We start from the raw sequence: 21,721 nt of genomic DNA on the forward strand, positions 1-21,721 counted from the left end.
GCAGCTTCTCAGCCCTCCAATAATAATATAAATCAAAACATAAGATTTTAGTCTTCGTGCAATTTCCTTTTGGTCTGAAAATATGAAACCAGATGTTTTTGGCATGCTAAAGATGCTTTTCATCTTTTTTTAGATTCTTTCAGTGCAGTCAAAGTAAATGCATTTTTAAAACCAACTTATGAAAGTTAAATTCCCTTTGTTCATCTGTGTGTAGTCTGGTTTGCATTGATGCAGTGGCACTGGGAGACCTTTCAGATAACATACGGCATGTCTCGGAGGAATCACACATGTGGGGCTAAAAGCTCAAAGGGCAACAGAAATTGCATTAATAGCAGATCAGTAGACCATGAACGGTGATTCACCAGGGGTCTTACCAAGCAGCATGCCTAAAGGTGAAGGTTCAGGTTGGACAGCGACCAATATGATCTTGACTATCTGTATATTATCTGGGTGATGTGCCTAATTTGTTCACATAGTTATCACATACTTGTTCCAGCTTGAAAATGTGGGGCCTATGAAAGCATGGCCATTGGAATTTCCTGTGGCAGTGAATCTCATTTCAGTAGATATTAAGATCCACCTCAGCCTAAGGCTATCACTAAAACATCTAAACATTCCCAGATGGAACCTACTTCGCTGATATTAAAGGGATTTGATGTTACTGAGCGACTTGGGGTCAGTAAATCGGGGCAGGAACAGAGTGGCACATAGGCTGATCTCATTTGTACACGGCCTCAGATGCCATTACATCCCTGGGCTATTTTGTGGTTTTGGCATTGGAACTCTTAGGACAGACTGAAATACTTTGGGATCTTGGTGGGGTGGTGTATGGAATTATTTATAATCAGCTTTGCTATCTAAGCTTTGATGTGGTTGCCCCATCCTCAGCCCCTGGCTTCACTGCATAAATTCTATGGACCAGCGCACAGGACTCTCCTACCGTTCACCTCCACCCCCAACAGTCTTGGCGATCTCTATACTCTTGGAGAGTAAAACTCCCCTGCCTCTTACTCTGTTTGTCTTTCCAGAAGCAATGCTTTTCCACATACACAGACTTCACAGGCTCTCTCATTACCCATTGCAATTGACCTTCCATTCCCAATGCACCGCTAGACGTGTTGTATCAAAACTCACCAGTGGTCTCTTTATAGCCAGACACAATATGTTCCTGCAGACCATTAACCTCTGTTACACTGGCCTCTTCCTTTCTCTTAAGCTTATCCTCCCTTCGCTCACTCAAACTAAGTTATTTTGGTTCTCCTGCTTCTCTGACCTTCTTTCTCAAGATTTCCTGCTCATTCCTCTTCCTCTGCCTGACTCCAAACATTGTCATCTGTGAGGCTCTGCCTCTTGTCCCCTTCCATGCTTCCTCGTGCTTCTGTGTGTGACACTGACTCTCATGGCCCTCCACTCGCTGATAGAACCCGTAATTCTATCTCCCATCCAAATCTTGCTCTTCTTCTAGACAGAAAGCTGCCAAGTACAAATTCACACAGAAAAGTCATACCACAAACTCAACATAATAAAATAAACAAACTTTACCCCCAAATTCTTGTCTTTCCTAAATAGTCAAGCCTAATCAATATCACCCAGACACCCATGCCCAATTCATTCTGTGAATACTCAGGGAATATGTGATTCTCTGGTATTGGGTGAGAATTACATTTAGATAACAATTCTTGCCATTCTAGATTCAATTCATGCAACATAAACCACCACCTTCTCACAAATCTGACTTTGAGGAACACAAGAAAATGGGAGAGACAGTTTAAAAAATGAAGGTAAAAAATGAAAAAGTGAAAAAAGGCAGGAAGACAAGAAAAAAAGCATTTCTCCAAACCAACTTTTTCTACCATTTTTTTTTTTTTTTAATTTTGATGGATGATACTGAAATCCATCCAATCCATCCATCGAGGAAGCAGGTTTGGTTTATTTGGGTTTTCTTTTTCTTGTTTTCTCCTTTTCCCCAGCCGTTAGGCCCCATTGGATTAAGATTTCCATGATTTTTGCTTCCCTAGTGTCTTGCACAGGCAGTCCTGACCCATCGCAGGTCCTTACTGCATCACACTTAATCTGCTGCTGCTGTGCACCCCTCTGGTCTGATTCTTGCTCCTCCTTTTACCTTTCTAAAAATGAGCTGCTTAAAACCCTTTGACGCTGCCTCGTTACTGCTGGGATAAGCTCCACACTTCTTAGCAAAGTAGGCATAGTCCCATCAGCTCTTTTGGTGCTTATCTCTGCCGTCACCCAGCACTTCAGTGTGCTGGATCATCTGTGTTCTTCCAGTACCATTCTGATTCCCACCTTGCCTTTGTTAATGCTCTCATCATGTCCTGCTCTCCCTTAACATCCTCCACCATCTGCCTGATGAGCTAAGCTCCATGACTCAGCTCAAGCATCACTTTCTCCAAGTCTCTCCAAGTGCCCAGGTAGTACTAACCTAATCACACTTTTTTCATTTCTCCTTAGACAACTTTTACTATCTTCCATCTCTGAGCACCTGTAGCTCCATGTAATATGTTTGTATGCAGTCTCATCAACTAGACTAGAACTTCTGAAGTTTCAGAACTGTTCCTGGCTATGTTTGGTGTTCTAGTTCTTAGGACACCCACCATCTGCCTGATGAGCTAAGCTCCATGACTCAGCTCAAGCATCACTTTCTCCAAGTCTGTCCAAGTGCCCAGGTAGTACTAACCTAATCACACTTTTTTCACTTCTCCTTAGACAACTTTTACTATCTTCCATCTCTGAGCACCTGTAGCTCCATGTAATACGTTTGTATGCAGTCTCATCAACTAGACTAGAACTTCTGAAGTTTCAGAACTGTTCCTGGCTATGTTTGGTGTTCTAGTTCTTAGGACAGTTGCATGGAACTTACTAGACCAATGTGTATAGTTCAGGCTGTCTGTTCTGGCTAGGCACTAGCATGCCACTCTGTAAACCACAGGCCTGTGAAGCAGGTTCACTGTGCACTGGTTACCAATCACAGGGGAGAACTCCCACTTCATGTAGTACAGCAAAAATCATTACTATGCCAACCACAGGAACAAAGTTCAAACATTTCTGCCCACCACATCCTGTGCTGCAATATCTACCATTTGCATGAGTCTGTTGAGACAGAACACACACAACCAGTTAAGCAAAGCAACTTTATTACTCACAGATCAGAGCCAAGGAATAACAGAAGCCTAGAATACACAGTGAGCTGGTCCCTCAATGTCACTTCTCACTGTGTGACAGAGACACAAACATTACTCAGAGCCCAAACATTAAGAGCTATTGAGGCCTGAAGGGGCTGCACTGAAAAAACTCCCTAAAGAAAGGAGTCACCAGATGCAGCCCCGAGTTGGTATTTGCTTCAGCTTTTTATTGTAAAGACAAGGAAATACAAGAGAAAAAACAACTTAATCAATCATTTATCAAAGGAATGAAAATAAATTGGCTACGGGGCATTCTCTGGAAAACATCTTGAGAAACAAAGGAAAGGGAGTGAAGCTGGATAAGAATTTACCCTAATGTTCTCATCTAATATAGCAGAACATCCTTGAAGATCTTTGTGGTGCAAAGGGCTTTTGTCCTTTGAACAATGCCTGTTCTGCCTCAAATCTCTTATCTACATTAAGGGCTTTTGCCCTAAGTTCCCTGGTCTTTCTCAATCTTAACATTCCCGCACTCCTCCATACCTCAAGGCTCAAGAAAGCTGCTTAGAATGGGTGGAATTGTGTCTGTGCGCGCCCCATATTGCACAGCAGCTGAAGGATCTCAAAAAGTACTTCACTCTGGGCTTTATACCCTGAAGGAACTAGGATCACTGGGCAAAAGGTTGCAGGACATCCTTTCTAGGAGGGATGAAAACAGAGCCCAGGCTGATCAGGACAGTTTTTCTACCTCAGGATGTTACACTCCCTGAACATTCTATGGTTATTCTGAAAAATACAGCAAGAAAGGGGGGAAGAGCTGGGTTGGACAATATCATCCAGAGGTCTGTCCTGCAGGCCTGTTTTCCAGACTCTGCTATTGGAATTCTGATCCAGGCTCCACCACCTACAGGCCAGCATAACCCCTATGCTTCGGTTGTGTCTTCTGTCAAATGATGATAACAACTTAAAATATGTAGTAGGATAGCAGGGAAAAATCAGAACAATGATGTGTCGATTGCTTAACACACTGCCTTGTACACAGCAAGTGCTTAAACATGTCAGCTGTTATCATCAGCTCATCAATGAAGAAATGATTAGAAAAAATACAAGAAGATAACGAGCTTTATCAACTCCATGAAACTAGAAATCACGCCTTGATTTTTTTTTGTTTGTTTTCTAGGGTTTTTGTGGTTATTTTTCCCTCCATTTACTCAGCACAGTATCAAACTCAAAATAAGAATTTTATACATGAAGTTGAACAGGAGATCAAAAAGATAATACGTAGACAGGTTCAAATTCAGAGAGGGGAGAAATTAGATAAACATTAAGGGAAAGGAAATCATTAGAGGTGGGTAGAGTCAGGGGCTTATCAGGGATGAGGAGACCAGAGAAGATGCAGGAACAGAGCCTGAGCAGAGGTGAGAGGAGCTCAGCAAAGGGTCCCAAGCTCAGTGATCTGGGGGCTTCTGAGTGAAGCCTGTCATTGCTCCTGTGATGTACAATGCAGATGAGGCAGCAGAGCAATGCGCTGACCCAGGCTGTGGTAACCATGCTCATGGTCATTTTCTTTGTCCCTCTTCCTCACTGTCATTATTTGAATCACGTGTGTTCGCAGAATGGTACAATCACGCATTAATCAACTTTGTGTATCTCAGGGTTGATGTTACCTCTTTGTAGATGTACCTCTATTTCTGCTTCCACCAAACCCTTGCTAAGCTCTCCCTCCTCAAAGACTTAATCTCTTCCCCAGTAATGAGGTCATCTCTGTACTTAAATGAACTTGGAGAATTAGGCTCAAAATTTGCTTTCAGATTTCAGAGAGTGACCAAGATAAGAAGACCTCTGAGTCTTGATCATGTTTAAATTATTTATTCAGCCATCTTTATTGTGCCACTCTATGGGTAGGAAAACAAAAGCGTATTTCCTACTAAATAAACTATGACTTTTTGGAAGTGCAGTGATAAATTCGAATCATGTTACAAAACATCTTTGGGAAATCCTGGAAACCTGCAATATTTTGTTGTCTTCTCATTGGAAACAGACAAATTAGCAAGCTCTGACTGCTCTTTGTTGACCTCAGGAAACATATGACTAGATCAAGGGACTGGGCAGGTAATCTGTCTCTTTGACGTCAGTTACCTGCCCATCCCTCCCCAGCCCTGCTCTGTAGAACACTGGGCTAACAAAGTGCAAACTGCATTTCCCAGGAAACCTTACCCACAGCTTCCTGTATGGCCAGCTAATGGAGGTACTGACAGGAGATTGGACGGTGGGTACAGAGAGGGGTGAAGCCGTAGTATTTCTAGCCCCTTCTGTTTCCACATACATTCCCAACATTGGCTTTGTCTCTCCCAGAAGTCTGTTCCCACCAAGCAGACCTGCCCTCAAAGACCACAGTTCCTGAGCCCTGGTACATAACCTCTTCCCTTTGACCCTCCAACCTTTGGGGTGGTAGCAGCTTTCCACAGTTGTTAATGTCTGTGATGCTTCATTTTCCCCTGTTTTCAAATTTTCCAACACATCCGTAGCTTCCTTTTGTATTAGACACCTGTAATAAACCACTGAGGCATGAGTTGTTGTCCTGGCAGACCCTGACCAATCCAGTCACCCTGCTCCATTCAGTCTGTGACCCCTAGCTGATGTCTCCTTTTGGTTTGGACTTTGATGCTAAGCTGACTTGCTACAAGCTCTTTAGAAACTTCTTTTGATCCCAGAAGAGAAAGGCATCATATTGCTTTTATTCTTCAGCCTTGCTGCTTTGAAGGTCTCTTTGTCAGGGGTCCATTGAGGCATGCCAGAGAGCATTTGCTGAGAAGGAGCTGGTGGTATACAGGCTGCCTGGTGCCTTGGCTTCTGACAGTCTCCTCCTGAAGGAATTTTCTCTGTGACAAAATATTATTTTGAATGTGATAATCTTCTGGAAAAATAATGGTGTCATTATCTCCTAAGCTTTCCTCAGTAGCATTGTTGTAGGCTGCTCAGCACTTTTATCTTAAGCTGCATGACTTTCAGGAAGGAAACATCTAAAACACACACACATAGTCACACACACACGTGTTCAGTGGGAACCTTCAGATGTCAAGACCTGGATCACTGAAGGAGATAACTACAAATTGGTTACCATTGGTGAAGTATAAATGATTTTTAAATAATCAATTGATCATCTTTTCTTCAGTCTTACCTAAATCCAGTCATTTTTCAATGCTGTTCAAAGAATAGTCTTTCTTGGACCCTCCTCCCCAAACCAGGCACAACATCAACACCACAGGGCCCACCCAGGGTCCTGAGGTATGGAGCCAGGGACTGGACCCTCTTCCCACAACCAGGCCCCAGACCCATGGGGCCTACCCAGGGTCCTGAGGCATGGAGCCAGGAGCTACCAGCAACTCGGTAAGGAGCATGCCATAAACATCACCTCTGTGTTGGTGGCCCATCACAGCCACCACAATAACCACAGCTGCCACAAAAGCAGCTAGACACCACAATCACCATGCAGATGGTCCACCAGCCACTGGAGTGCATTGACACAAGGAGAGTCACCGTCACCAGCAGAGACCAAAGAGAAAAAGAGGATGTCTCTCTCCATAAAGCCCATTCCAGAAAGAAAGAAGAAGCATCTTCTCTATGATGATATTGGGGGACCTGATCACACCTCTCAGCATTGGACTGATCATCTAGGCAACAAATCAACAGAGTAAACATTACTCCTTCAGAAGGAGAGAAGAAATCTAGGGTTATCAGAGGGAGGAGGGAGGAGGAGGTATGGGGAAAGATTGGGCAAGGGGCATGAAGAATAAGTATGATTTGTAACAATATATATGCAAGTAATATTGAATTGATCAACATGTCAACATTGAACCCCCAAAATATGTATAATCAATTATGATTCAATAAAAATTAAACAAACAAACAAACAAAGAATGGTCTTTCCAAAAACCATTTTTGATCATGACATTTCCCGGCTTTAAAACCTTTATTGGATTTTCATAGCTCTCAGGATGAAGACCAAACAGTTCAGCCTGGCATCCTGCCTAGTACTTCAAATATGTGGTTTCCGCCTTTCTCTGCAGTATCTTTTCTGCAATTTCTGCTTCCCATTATTGCCTCTGGCTTCCCAAAATCCCCCAAATGTGCCATCTCTTTCATATATCTGTCATTTGTGTTTGGTGGTCTTCTGTCTGTAATATTTTTCTCCGTTCCTTTCTTCTTTCCCCAACTCACTCTTTCTGGTCTTTTCAGGCTGTGCTGAAATGCAGCCTGAAATCCCTCTCTCTCTGCCATCTGTCCCTTGCCCTATCAGCTGAGGTGCCACCCCAGGGTTCCCATAGCATCTGCTGCATCCTCCACACTTTACACCTGTTCACCTGACCAGCTTCCACAGCAGACTAGTCACTTAATGTTCAGGGACTTCCTCTCATGCTTCCTTATTTTCATCAGCCTCTAACGCATGCCTGCATGGGTAACAGGAACTTAATGCTACTCGCACCACCAGTGCGTAGAATTCCAGGTGCCTCACCTTCTTGCCAGCTCTTTGCATTTTCAGTCTTTTTAAACTTTATCCTCCTAATGGGTGTGTGGTATTTCACTGTAGTTTAATTTGTATTTGCCTGGTAATTAGTGATGTTGAACATCTTTTCACACCCTTATTAATCCCTGAGTCATTGTCACCACCACCAGATGGACTTTGGACTTTCCAGCCTCAGAAGCTATAAGTAGTAAATTTCATTTTCTTTATAAGTTACCCAGTTGCAAGTATTTTGTTATAAGCAACAGAAACAGATGAATACAGTCCCCAAGTCCTCTGAGAGCTCCACTCCTATGATTTCCCTGGTCTTAGGTGATGCTTTAACTCTCACAGGCTGGTGTTGCATGCTGGTAGCCCCACGGGTCTGGGGTCTCCATGGTGGTCCTGCTCTCATGGCTCCACTAGACAGGGTGCTGATGGGGTTCCTCTGCTGCAACTCCAACCCCACTCCTGGTACCAATTTCTGTATTAGTTCATTTCTGCTCCTTATATCAAAATACTTGGAACTGAGTAATATATTAGAAAACAAAATTCATTGCTTACAGTTTCTGAGGCTGAGAAGTCCAAAGTCCATCTGCTTGTGGCAACAGTGACCCAGGGGTCTCACATTGCAAGATGGTGGAAGCAGAGAGAGAGAGACAGACTCTCCTCATCTTTTAAAGCCCTCAGAACCATGCCCCTGACCACAATTTTTAATCCATTCACCACTGCATGGTCCTACAATCCAATCATCTCTTCCAGGCTCCACCTTTCAATTACCATAATAGGATTTCCCACCCCCTTAACAGTCACAGAGGGGGCCAAGTTTCTAATACATAAAACTTGGGGGACACAATTCAAGTTTCAGTGAGTTGTGGGGGGACATAACTCAATCCTCGACAGGGACCCAACCCCCACACCAGCGTGCAGAGGATGTTGAACATGGAGTCAAGTTACAAGATTCACCAGCTTTGAGATGTAGTGCCTGCCCTGCTGGGTTTCAGAATTGTTTGGGACCTGTAATACCTTTCTTTTGGCCTATTTCTCCCTTCTGGAATTGGAATATATACCTTATATTTGTCCCACCACTGTATCTTTGGAAGTAGATAACTTATATTGATTTCACAGATAGGACTTTGAACTTTGGACCTTTGAGTTGAAACAAGTTAAGACTTTGGGGATGAAATGAATGTATTTGTGTGTGAAAAGGACATGAGTTTGGGGGGACCAGGAGTAGAATGTAGTGGATTGAATTATGTCCCCCCAAAACTCACTAAAGTTTGAATTGTGTCCCCCAAGTTTTATGTATTAGAAACTTGGCCCCCACTGTGACTGTTAAGGGGTTGGGAAATCCTATTATGGCAATTGAAAGGTGGAGCTTTCAAGAGGTGATTGGATTGTAGGACCATGCAGTGGTGAATGGATTAAAAATTGTGGTCAGGGGCGTGGTTCTGAGGGCTTGAAAAGACGAGGAGAGTCTGTCTCTCTCTCTCCGCTTCCACCATCTTGCAGTGTGAGACCCCTGCGCCACTGTTGCCACCACCAGATGGACTTTGGTCTTACCAGCCTCAGAAACTGTAAGCAATAAATTTCACTTTCCTTCTACATCACCCAGTTTCAGGTATTTTGTTATAGTAACAAAAATGGACTAATACAATATCTGACCACAAAATATGATTTTACATTTAGCATCCATTTATAGTATGAGCAAGTGATGAAATTTGGCTGCTGTTTTTTTTAAAGGAGGATCAAAATGTAACTGAGAATCACAAAATAATGTACTTTTCAGAAAAAAGAATTTACTGTAACTAAAAATGTTTCTCTCATTTTGGCAAAATATACAGTGGAAAATCATGACACTAACCATTTTTCACGAAAGGAATTTGGATCTAAATTATTTTTTATAGGAAATGAATATGTTTATCACAGACTCTGAACACACCACACAGATAATAGAATTGGTTCTTAAATGTTTTGATCATTGCCAGAACAAGCACATTTCCGGATTTATTTTTTTTTTTCCCAAAAGGTTGAGTAAGACATAACAAACACTTCCTGCCACAGGCATAGCTTGGCGGTAGGTCGGATACCTGGGTTATATAAATCTTTATGCTGAGCATTTATGACATTTCAACATAGAAGTTCATTCAGTTTGATGATTGAGGCAGCAGGCAATTATGACATTAAACAGTTCACAGACCTTAACCCAGGACCCAAATGGTTTAATTTTTTTAATGGCTGACTTTGCCTCTCCAAGGTGCACGGCCCAACACCGAGTTTAAAACCCTCACCGAGCTTAATTGCCCCTGCTTTGTTGCAAGCACCATTGGCTACCTTCTAGTTCAAAATGTCTTCAGTTATTAAAAATTATCAATAGAAAGTAATAGAAAGTAATCCAGACTTTCACTGGCGATACAATTGGCCACATATGCCCTAGTGGAGCATAAAATAAGAAAGATCGTTACTATTACTACTCAAGTGTCATCGAAGAACATACTTTAAAGTGAATCACATTATGCCTGTTCAGTCAATTATTTCTACTTTCAAAGGCAGGGCTTCTTCCTGAGGATGACTTTCCTCTCTTAGACAAAGGCACAGTCTTAGATTCAAATGTATACTTGAGTCTGAAGATGCTACTGACTAGAATTACCAGCTTGGGGACAATATAAAATTTAAATAAAAGTCACACAGAGTTTCATTTAATGATAAACATATTTGCACCAGTATTTCCTTTGTTCCTGAACTCACACTGATTAGTAGGTTGGCATCATATTAAATTTCTGTAATTTTAATAATTTCCTAATATAGAACTGATTTTCAGAACTGCTTAGTAAATGCAATCACTGCTGGTTATGAACTCCATGTAATAGCCTAGAAAGGTGGCTGAAGGCTTAGAGCAATGCTTTTATTGAGGCAGGAAGGGTTAGTGAGCATACAGTATTCTAAAAAATTCCTCTTTTAATCATTAAAAATCCCTGAGATGGGAGTTTGAAATGCTTATTTTACCTTAGCTAGGCCAAGTTCACATCAATTTTTTTTATTTGAGCCTTGAAATATATTTTGCTAGTAACAGTGATAAAAAGGAACATTAAAGATATTTTAGTTCATTTATTCTTACCTATCTGCGCACAAAGTCCTTTTCAAAAATGTATGAAATACTTTTATTACACATGTGGTTTCCTTAAAGAATCTTGATGGTATTTTGTCAATAGGTTAATGTAAATTTGGGTTGCTATTTCTCAAAATCATATTTCTGTTTTATCCCTCCTAAGACAAAATGTCCCACCTTCAGCACAGCTTACCCCCCCCCCCAACTACCTTAGAAAATGTACTTTGCGTCTTTCAGATAACAACTTGGTAATCTATGTTGCTTTGTCAACAGGGTTGGTTTTATCTTTTTGGAAAGTCATTCGGTTACCCAACACATCCTTCTCACTACTCAGAAGAGCTTTTTCCATCAGGACACTAATGATTCCTGTAGCTGGTCATGACGGTGACCAGGGGTGAGTGGGGTATAATTGATACCTACCTTTGCCAAATCCCCTTTCACATCACTGCTGGCTGGAAAGTCAGTCTCTTAGCTCTTGGGCTTGATGAATTCTGTGCTGGTCCCACAGGAAATAGAATATTTCATAGAACTTTATTATTCAGAGCGAAGTTCATAATTGTTGGCAATGAGTGGATTTTAAAAGGTCATTGATTGTTTTATCTTATTTCCCAAAATTTTGGGAAAAGGTTTAAATTTTCTTTGGCTTCTAGGAGGTGACCTATAAACCACTGAGAGACTCTTTCTCACCCGATGCTCACCAGGCATGCCTCATCCTAGGCCCCGCAAATGTAGGATTGTGTCATCTCAGAAGAGGACTGCCAGAATATAGGTGTCTGCTCAGCACCACGGGTCAAGCATGAATCTCTTAACCTCACAAGTGTGTCCATCTGACCAGGTCCCCTATATTTAATCCCCCATCAAATCTTTCATCCGTGCTTCTCTGAGAGTTTGTTCATATCACTATCCTGATCCTCACAGCTGTGTTATCCTTAGTTATGTCCCTCTCTGTTTCTCTGCCCAGACTCTGTGTGCTTCCATGTGTCCTCACTGTGCAACCCTCAGCATGCAGAAGTCCTGGCACATGGGAGTTACTCAATGTGTGATGAATAAGTGAGTGAATGAAGGAAGTGTCCAGAGATGATAGACCAGCTCACTTTCCCTGAGGCTCCAGAGTGAAACTGAATCTGATGACTCAGACAAGTGCATCAGTAGGAGGTTAAACTGGGAAACCGGATGTTTCATGGAGGAGCGTATGTGAGAAACCAGCACAGTTAGAGAAGACAATTCACCGTCAACTACCTGGGCTTCTAGGCTACTCAAAATCCTGCCTCTAGAATCCAATTGCATTCAAAAATCCATCCCTTCCTGGCATCCGTGAGCTCTGGCCCTGCAAGTCCCAACCTCCCGTCACTGCCACTCACCACGTCCCAGTTCACCCTCGTGCTCGCCAAAAGCTGTGCTGCTGCCCACCCCTCAGTCAGAGCCACGTTGCTGCTTTCCTTTGGCTCTTCACCATCCTCAGACATCCTTTTCACTGCTCTTCACCTGTTATGTGATGTTACTGAGATGGCATCACCTAACAAGGGCTCGGTATGTCTCAGGGACCAAGTGTTTCACTGAATTACTACATTTCATTCTCATGACAGCTATGTTGAACTATTTTGATCCCCATGCCAAAGCCGAGGCATCTGAAGTTTCAAGAGGTTCAAGTTTGTGCATCTTGTCATTATTCTTGACCAAATCCAGGTGGCATCTCCCACAGGAAGGCTCATCGGACCGCACAAGTGCAGGTGCATCTCTTCCTGGGCCTGCGGGCACTCATGTCACTGTGGTGACTATCAGTGTGAGCCTCTTGGGTCTCCCCGAGACACCCTATGTTGCTTGAGGAGGGAACCATGTTTTCTGAGCCATTATAACCCTAGGGTCAAGAAGAGAGTTGGGCCGGCCCGGTGGCGCACTGCTACAGTGCGCCGCTTGGGAAGCGCGGCGGCGCTCCCGCCGAGGGTTCAGATCCCACATACAGACTGGTTCCCGCTCACTGGCTGAGCGAGGTGTGGGAGCAACACCGAGGGTTGCGATCCCGTTGCCGGTCCCGGTCCGGTACGGGCACGACACTGAGGGTTGCGATCCGTTGCCGGTCACGAAAAAAGACAAAAAGGAAAAAAAAAAAAAGAAGAGTGGTACTTGGCAGGGGCTCAGTAATTTTTTGTTTTGTTTTGTTCTGGTTTTTGTTTGGTTTTTATTGTTTGTTTAAATAACAACTCACTGTTGGTCCTTGATTTGTGGCTTCCCCTCAACTCTGAATCTTTCTGGACAATACCCTAAGATCTCCCCCTGGAATTGCTCGCCTTTGTTCTCATCCCACCCATCTCCATGCCAGGGTCAGGCCTTCCACCTGCCTTCTCTGCTTGTCATCCAGATGACCTAGGATGCCAGCAAAATGCTCTTCCAAAGCCTCTTTCCTAGTGTCGACCGGCACACAGACACATGGCAGGACGCTGGCAGCACAGCCCAACAGTCATGTGCGAAAGTTCACACCCCAGCCCTGCCACGTACAGGTCCATGTTGATGAGAAACTTATTATCATCTCAGAGGCTCCAAATCCTCATGGATACAGCGTGGCTACTAAAGGGGCCCACTACACAGGAACGGTATGAGGATCAAACAAGCCATTAAATGAGACCTTAAGTCATACACACAAGTTCATACCTACTCATGCATACGTGTGTGTGCGTGTACAGTTGATTCTCATTGTTTGTGGTAGTGATATTCTATGAAGTTGCCAAAAACACTGAATCGTCTAATACTGATTCAGTGTTCCTAACTATGTAGTTAGGTTCTTGCAAGCCTCTGGTCACAACACTTTCATCAATCGATTAATGCATAACCTTGTTTTAGGTGTGTTTCTGTTAAAGACAACTCACTTAAAATATACCATTGACTCATTAACACTGGATGAACAGCCAACAGCATCATAACTCAGGGCGGAACAGGTTCTCTGCCACGTGTCCTTTTCCTGTGAGGCAGGCGCAGCGGCCTGCAAGCCCCAGCGCCCCACAGCACTTCTGCACTGCACTTGGGGGCACTCAAAAAGCAAAATCACCAGCAAAAAGCAAGAAACTGTGAAAAACCTGACATTGTCTCTCAGTTGTTCACGTGAGAGCTGAAGCAAGAAGGCAGGGCGTTACCTTGTTCGACCTCAACTAAGAACAGGCACGTCAGTAACCCTAATTTTTTGTCACTCTGTGCATGTCTGCAAAAGACCACAAAAGCACTGAAAGCACTGATTTAGAGGTTACCAATCAGTTTTAGCCAGTAGGCAAGTTCACAAACATGGAATCCGCAAAGAAAAAAGATCAGCTGTGCGTGTGCACGCGCAGGCACCTGCACGCTCCCGAGAGAGAGGCCCCTCGCTGGCCTTGGGTCCCCTCCCCACCCCTGCCCTCCCTCCACTCCAGCTCCTGCTGTGTCGGCCATGCCCTTGTCTTTAGCTCCAGCCCTTCTTTTGGTAAATTTGCTCAAACCTCTTCTACGCAAAAAATAATAATAATACATCTGAAATAAATACACACTCTATCTTGATCTTGCATCCACTTCCTGCGAAAAGTCCCATCTCGCTCCTCCTCCCAGTTAAAAGTTCTCAATGGACCAATCTTTTTCTTACGAACTCCGGGCCTTCGCCTCTCACCTGTGCTTCAGACCACCCTAACTGGCTTGTGCAGTGACCATGCTACTGACACAGTGGTCCCAAGACCGCCAGCCACTTCCTCACTGCTGAGTGCAATAGACACTTTCTCAAGCCGACATTTTCTGCATTTGACAGTGCAGGCAACTCCCCCGCTCAGAGACCCATCCCTTTCCTCAGATTCTGCCACACTGCCGCCTCATGCCTCACAGGGTGTCCTTTGCTGTCACCTTCCTGAATCCCACTTCTCTTCAAGCCTTTTAGAAGTCATTGCTCCCACGCCCCTGGCCTCAGCCCACTCCCTTCCTGCTTAGATGATCTTCGTGACTGCCCGTGCCCCGAGGGTGCCCATACCTGTCAGAGGGGCTTGCCCCCAGAACAGGGTACCAGCAAGCTGGAGCTGTCCACGGCGGCTTGTGCACAGCAAGTGGGATTAGCTTAGCTAGTGTATTAATCTGTCTCTGTTGCTTATAGCAGAATATCTGAAACTGGGCCATTTACAAAGAAATATAATTTATTCCCTACAGCTTCAGAGGCTGGGAAGTCCAAAGTTCAGGTAGCACAACTGGTGAGGGCCTTGTTCTTGGCGGTGACTCTGCAGAGACACGGGGTGTCACATGGTGAATGGACTGAGCAAGAGAGAACTAAGCTTCTCACTCACTCTTATAATGCCATCAGAACCATACTCGTTACACCATGAAGGACATTTCAGAAAAAACCAGAAAAGTTCTACCACACAAGGCATCAGCTTGTGCAGTGGGACTAAGAAATTCCCTACAATGTAGCCTTCCTGACCAGGGCACTGTATTACCGTTATCCACTTAAGAGTGTGTCTCCTTCACCTGGTTAATAGCTGGCACAGCAAGAGTGGTGTGTTGCCCATCTTTGTACTCCAGGACCCAGCACACATAAGGTGCGTAATGAAGATTTTCTCAATGAATTAATAAAATGTGAAAAATAGAGAATCAAACATCACCTGGATCTTAGAAAAGAAGCCCCGCCCCTCTGCTTGAAAATGTGATAGTTTGCAAAAAAAAAGAAAAAGAAAAAGAAAAGAAAAGAAAAAACCACTGCACCGAAAATGTAAGAAAGAATAATGGCTCTAAAGTAAAACTTGGTGCCTATACGAACTAGGTATTAAGTTGCTATGGGAAAAAATTAACTCATTTGAGGAAAGATGAGAAGTGTATAATGGAAAATAATTAAAATTTAGTTTATCAGATTTTTCTCAGGAGATTGGCAATTTAGTCAGAGGAAAATCTTATTTCAGTGCATAAGTACATTTCAGCTTATAAGTGTGATGCGTGATAAAATAAAGCAGAGCATACCAGTGCATGTTAAGTGATTAGCATCTTAGAATCTGATATGCTCCGAAATTTGAAATCTAGAAAATAAAAGTCTCAAGGTGAAAGTCTGCAGCTCTCTGAGTATGATGAATTATTTAAGTACCAGATGTATGGGGTCGCCAGTGTCATTCATGTCCCCAAAGCTGACAGACACTCCTTGGTATCATCTTATCTGCCAAGCAGGACACATCTGGGACGTGGTCTCTTTCTTGACTGCTTTTTACCCGTCTCTCCTGGGCTTCCTCCTGTTCGTGGGCTCCTCCTTTTCTGCTTTATTTCCTGGCCCCTCCTGCTCTACCCTATCTCTAAGGAGTCCATCCTGGTCCTTACTGTCTCCACAATCTACAGCCTCTCTCATGGATCTTACCCACTCTGCTGGCTTTAACTTAAATTTCTACACCAGTGACTCCTGTGTCACACCTGGGTTCCCAGTTCAGGAGCGCTGAGGACAGTGAGTAAGAGCCAGGCTCCAGTGTAAACCAGCTGCTTTTATATCCTGGTTCTGCCACCTTTGCCTCAGTGTCCACATCTGTAAAATGGGGACTATAAATAATAGCACAGAAACGCTGTGAGAGCTAATGCAGGAGCAGCCAGGACCCGCCCAAAGTAAAAGCTCATGGAAATCAGCCACTGGTTTCACTCACTCCCTAAGTGTCTCTGTGCACCGTATGTCATCTCCATCTCCACCCCAGCCATATCCTCTCTCCCACTGAGCTGGTCACAGCCCCTAACTAGTCCCCCCTCTTCTCACCACAAAGTATTCTCCACAAAGTGGCAGAGTTGTGTTAACCAGAGCAAAGACCAGGTTACCCACCTGCTCAGCGCCTGGGAGGCTGCCCACTTTGGAAGATAAAGCCTAACAGTCTCCACCTCTGTTGACCCTCAGCTCCATCCCGCTTGCCGCTCCCCTCCCTTTCAGTGCTCCAGCTCTCCTGCCCTTCCTGCGGTTTCTCCTGCGAAGCCTCTCCATGCTGCGCTGCCTGCGACTGGCCCCTCAGGTCCCAGCCTGCCTCTGCCTGCCTCGAGGAGCCGGCTCAGACCCCTTATGTTAGGCCAGCTCCGTGTCGTCATCCTGCACCAACACCGTGCCAGGGACTGGGGTTCAGCTGCGAGCAGGTAAACGGTGGGTGCACATTCCTACAGCTTTAGCAGAGCAGGAATCTCACTTTTAACCACATGTTCAGCAGCACACACCTGGTCTCAAGCCATAACAAACACTTTAAAAGGAAAGGAGGGAACACTTTTAGAGTGTTAGAGGAGGAGTCCTGGTTTAGATTTAGAATTAGGACAGTCCCTAAGTGAGGAGATATGGAGCTGAGAACCAAAGAAGAGGCTGGAGTTGACCAGGAAAGATGTGCTGGGGGTCTGGTACCAGAACTTCAGTGTTGAGCAGCATGGAGACCCTGACCCTGACCCTGACGACTGACCTGAATGGTTGAGAAGACAGAAGAGTAAATGTAGTTGGGATGAGAAAAAAAAATGGAATAATCATCAAATCTAAGAATGGCACTCAAAACTGTTCATGTCACTTTACTAAGAAAGACAAAATAAAATGTGCTTTACCTTAAATTTGAAATCAAAACTCTGCACAGGCAACATAAACAAAAATAGACAAATGAGACTACATCAAACTAAAAAGCTTCTGCACAGCAAAGAACAATCAACAGAGCAAAGAGACAGTATATGGAATGGGAGAAAATATTTGCAAACCATATATCTGATAAGCAGTTAATATTCAAAATATATAAGGAACTCAAACAACTTAATAGTAGGAAAACAAATCACCCCCCCCCAATAAAAGATAAGCAAAGAATCTGAGTAGATATTTCTCAAAAAAAAAGACATAAAAATAGGCAATAGGTACATGAAAAAAATGCTCAAAATGACTAATCAGATAAATGCAAATTAAAACCAAAATGAGCTATCACCACACACCTTTTAGGATGGTTATTATCAAAAAGACAAAAGATAAGTGTTGGAAAGGATGTGGAAAAAACGGGACTCTTGCACACTTCTTGTGGGAATATAAATTAGCACAGCCATTATGGCGAACAATATGGAGTTTCCACAAAAAATTAAAATTAGAATGTCATATATTCCAGCACTACTACTGAGTATATGTACAAAGGAAATGAAATCAGTGTGTTGAAGCGGTATCAGCACTCCCATGTCCATTGCATCATTATTGCAATAGCCAAGAAATGTAACTAACTTGTGTCCATCAAAAGATGAACGGATAAAGAAAATGTGGTTATTTATGCAATGGAATACTATTCAGCCTTTAAAAAGAAGAAAACCCTGTAATCTACAACAACACGAACGAACCTGGAGTACATTATGTTAAGCAAAATAAGCCAGGCACAGAAAGACAACTATTTCTCTATCTCTTTTGTATGTGAAATTTTAAAAAGTCAGACTCGGGCCGGCCCGGTGGCGCACTGGAGAGTGCGCCGCTTGAGAGCACAGCGGCGCTCCCACCGAGGGTTTGGATCCCATGTGGAGACCGGTTCCCGCTCACTGGCTGAGCGCGGTACGGGCGCGACACCAAGGGTTGCGATCCCGTTACCAGTCAGTAAAAAAGACAAAAAGGAAAAAAAAAAAAGTCAGGCTCATAGAAGGAGAGAACAAAATGATGGTTACCACGGGCTGCGGGGAGGGAAGGGCTGGGGAGATATTGGTCAAAGGACACAAAATTCCAGTTAGACAGAAAGAATACGTGTAAGAGATCTATAGCACAGCACAGTGACTATAGTTAACAACAACGTACTTATTATATTCTTTTTTTTTTTTTTTCCTTTTGTCTTTTTTTGTGTCCAGCAACGGATCGCAACCCTCAGTGTCGCACCCACACCTCACTCAGCCAGTGAGCGGGAACCGGTCTGTATGTGGGATCCGAACCCTCGGCGGGAGCGCCACCACACTCCCAAGCAGCGCACTGTAGCAGTGTGCCACCGGGCCGGCCCCGTACTTATTATATTCTTGAAAACTGCTAAGAGAGTAGATTTTAAGTGTTCTTACCACACACATGAAATGTAAGTATATGAGGTAATGTACATGTTAATTAGGCATTCCACAATATATTCATGTCCCTAAACATTAGATCTTGGGTGATGACTGAAATTTAAAGCTGAATTTGGACGGAGGAAGGTTGTTTTTTGGAGTGCTATGGGTAGCAAGGTTATGACAAAGCAATTGCTTCAAAATATATTCAATGTGCTGTTTTCTAAACCGCAGCAGAATGCACCGTCACGCAGATGGCTTTAGTACTGGAGGAGAAAGTAAGAAAAATGTGCTCTGGTATACGCTAAGTCATTTATAACAGCACTGAGGCCAGCGTGTGCTGGTGCTTCCTCCGCCCAGGCACTGCTCTATGCTCTTCATGGGGCTTGTCCCACAAACTGGACCACCGTGGGATGGAAGCTGTGACCGCCAGGGACCCCCTCTTTGCATGCTGGCTGTGGACGCGAGGCTGCACAGGAAATCAGGGAGCATAAAAACAACTTGCTCATCTCGGCTACAGTCCGGTGACTGTAACTCTGAATGCATCAGGAAGCCTGTCTTTCAGCTCCAGCTCTCTTGGTAATTACAACTATACAGTGACAAGCTTCTGGATGGGATGCACAAGAAGGGAGGAGAAAAGAGTGAGATTCACCCAGGAACTCACGCCTATTCCCTGCAAAAATGTCAGGTCACCCTAAAATGCATGAACCCTGGAGAGACAATAGGATGCTGTTCAGGGGAAAGGAGGGCTGGAGGTCGCTTACCTTTAAGCAAAACTGAAGCCTGGCCAGAGTTCATTGCAGCTGTGACCTCTGTGGTGGCGTGGGCGCAGGGGCAAGAAAAAGAAAAGTCACTCCAGGAATAACAATGACCACAGTCAATGACCACTGAGTCTTCTACAAGTTTAGGCTGAATTCCTTGGTCACACTACAGGTTCTCCCTGAGAAAACCTCTTGACATTGAAGATTCATGTTCTTAATACTTTTGTTACCCATCTTTCACTGTGAGAGTAATTCTTGATTAGAGGTCTTTGTGTACAGACCGTAAGTGCACTTCCTTGCCCTGTCCTAAAACCATCCAACAGCGGGTGGGAGTTTTTGTTTAATTTACCTTCAGCAGGACATACAGAAAATGACACGTGAATGGACACGCTACTTTGAATCGTTTCCTAGGTCCATCTGTGGGTCAGAAAGCATTAAGCATTGACTGAGCACAAAACACATACACGACATAAACAATCTCCCACACTCCCAGGCCCTGGGACACCTGAGATGCGGGTATATCCAGTGAGGAATTACTCTCTTCAGCTTGAAGCTAAAAAGGAAATCCCAGTTTGGAATTTGTAGTTCAGGGATTTCCCTCAGCATCTGTAAAATATACCCCCAAAATGATATTTTGAGCACTTCACAAAAACAGTACCAAATTTATTAACAAAGTGGAAAGAATTTATTTATTTTTACATTAACTCAAACTAGAGAACATACCACAAATACTCCTATCTCATGATCATTAAACAAATTTTGAAAACCGATAACAATGTATTCTTCATGCTAAATGAGACCTAAATTGAGATGATGTGTGTTTGATTCTGGACTATATTTTAAAACAGTTTCCTCCATTGCACTCACTACAATTTTAATGGAAAGATAGGAATTTTGTTTACATTTATACATTAATAGACTCGACAAATACTTGTCGAGTGGCTGTTACGTGTCAGGCCCCGAGCTGGGCATTACAGGACCAGGAAAAGAATGTTGCTCTAACATTCTCTTCTCGCTGATATGATTTAGAAACAGTCACTTGTCTAATCACCTCATCTATTTATTTCTCCAGAAGATGGGTTTACACAGTAACTTTTAATACAGTGAGTGTCAGGATAAAAAGCAGCATGCAATTATCCAATTTTCATCTACTTAAATTTTAATGACCATACTTACTTGCCCATTCAATTTTGCAACTTTTAGCCTGTAGGCACTTAAGCAGCAGTTTGAGACCTGAGAGTCCCCCAGATTTAGTTCCAATACTTGTTGGACCACCAATTATTTTGTAGTAGGTGGTTTTTGCTCAAAATGGCCTTCGATTTAAATTGCCAATAATCAGAGCAATTAACAAGAGAGTTTACATTTAGAGAGTGATACCATGTTTTACTACTTGCTTCCCTTCAGGAACCTGTTGAAATGAAGAGTTGGATGATTTCTACCACACGTTGGGTTCAGTTAGCAGGTAAACTCAGCAATAGTCCCAGGCCTAAGCTATGCAAGCCCCTAGATCTGCAGCCCTTGCAATCCAACCTGAGAATGTAGAACACAGGGGAGCAGGAGGCAACTTTCTTCCCTCATGTACTTTTGGAAAAATATATCTATGTCATTGTTTCCACCACTTTTTTAAAGTGAAATATTATGATTTAGGGCATTTCCATGCATAATCAATCAGATCTGTACTCAGTATAGATGCCTTCAGTTTGTGCTATGCAGAGAGAAAACATGGCAGATACTACGTCCACTGGCTTGACTGCCTTTGAAACCAGTTAGATCACAGCACATTCATCCTATCAGAATCCACCATGCTCTGTTTACACACCTGAACGTGTTTATTACTTGCTACCAGATCTCAGTAAAGAAACCAAAATTATAAACACAACTCTTTAAACACAGATCAAACCTAAAAAAAATTACTAGTGGTTAGCACCTAATAATTACATTATTATAAATTTATATCCATTGCATAAAGAACTTTGGATGAAAGAAAATATGACAAGGGCAGAAAATTCAAACCAGGATATGCAAAAAGTCAACGCAGGAATCTTGCAAAGACTGTAAGTTACCCTTTGTATTGTCTTGATTCCAGTGCTTCCAATTTCCTTAGTACATGTTCTTGCTCTCCTAAGAACCGTGCTAGATGCAGCCCGAGAGCCTCTTAGCATCTTATGCAGAGAAGATCTGCATCCTCTAGTTTGGATCCAGCTTCTTTTTTTTTTTTTTTTTTTTTTTTTTTTTT

The 21,721-nt window shown here is 43.3% G+C and overlaps 1 pseudogene; it reads right to left on the bottom strand.

Annotated features, from left to right (window-relative positions):
• Positions 1 to 5,518: 5,518 nt before the first annotated feature.
• The window catches only part of LOC103608158, a 28,494-nt pseudogene continuing 12,291 nt past the window's right edge, over positions 5,519 to 21,721 (bottom strand).

This window comes from Galeopterus variegatus, unplaced genomic scaffold (genome assembly GCF_000696425.1).
Source record: "Galeopterus variegatus unplaced genomic scaffold, G_variegatus-3.0.2 Scaffold8082, whole genome shotgun sequence".
Lineage (NCBI taxonomy): Eukaryota > Metazoa > Chordata > Mammalia > Dermoptera > Cynocephalidae > Galeopterus > Galeopterus variegatus.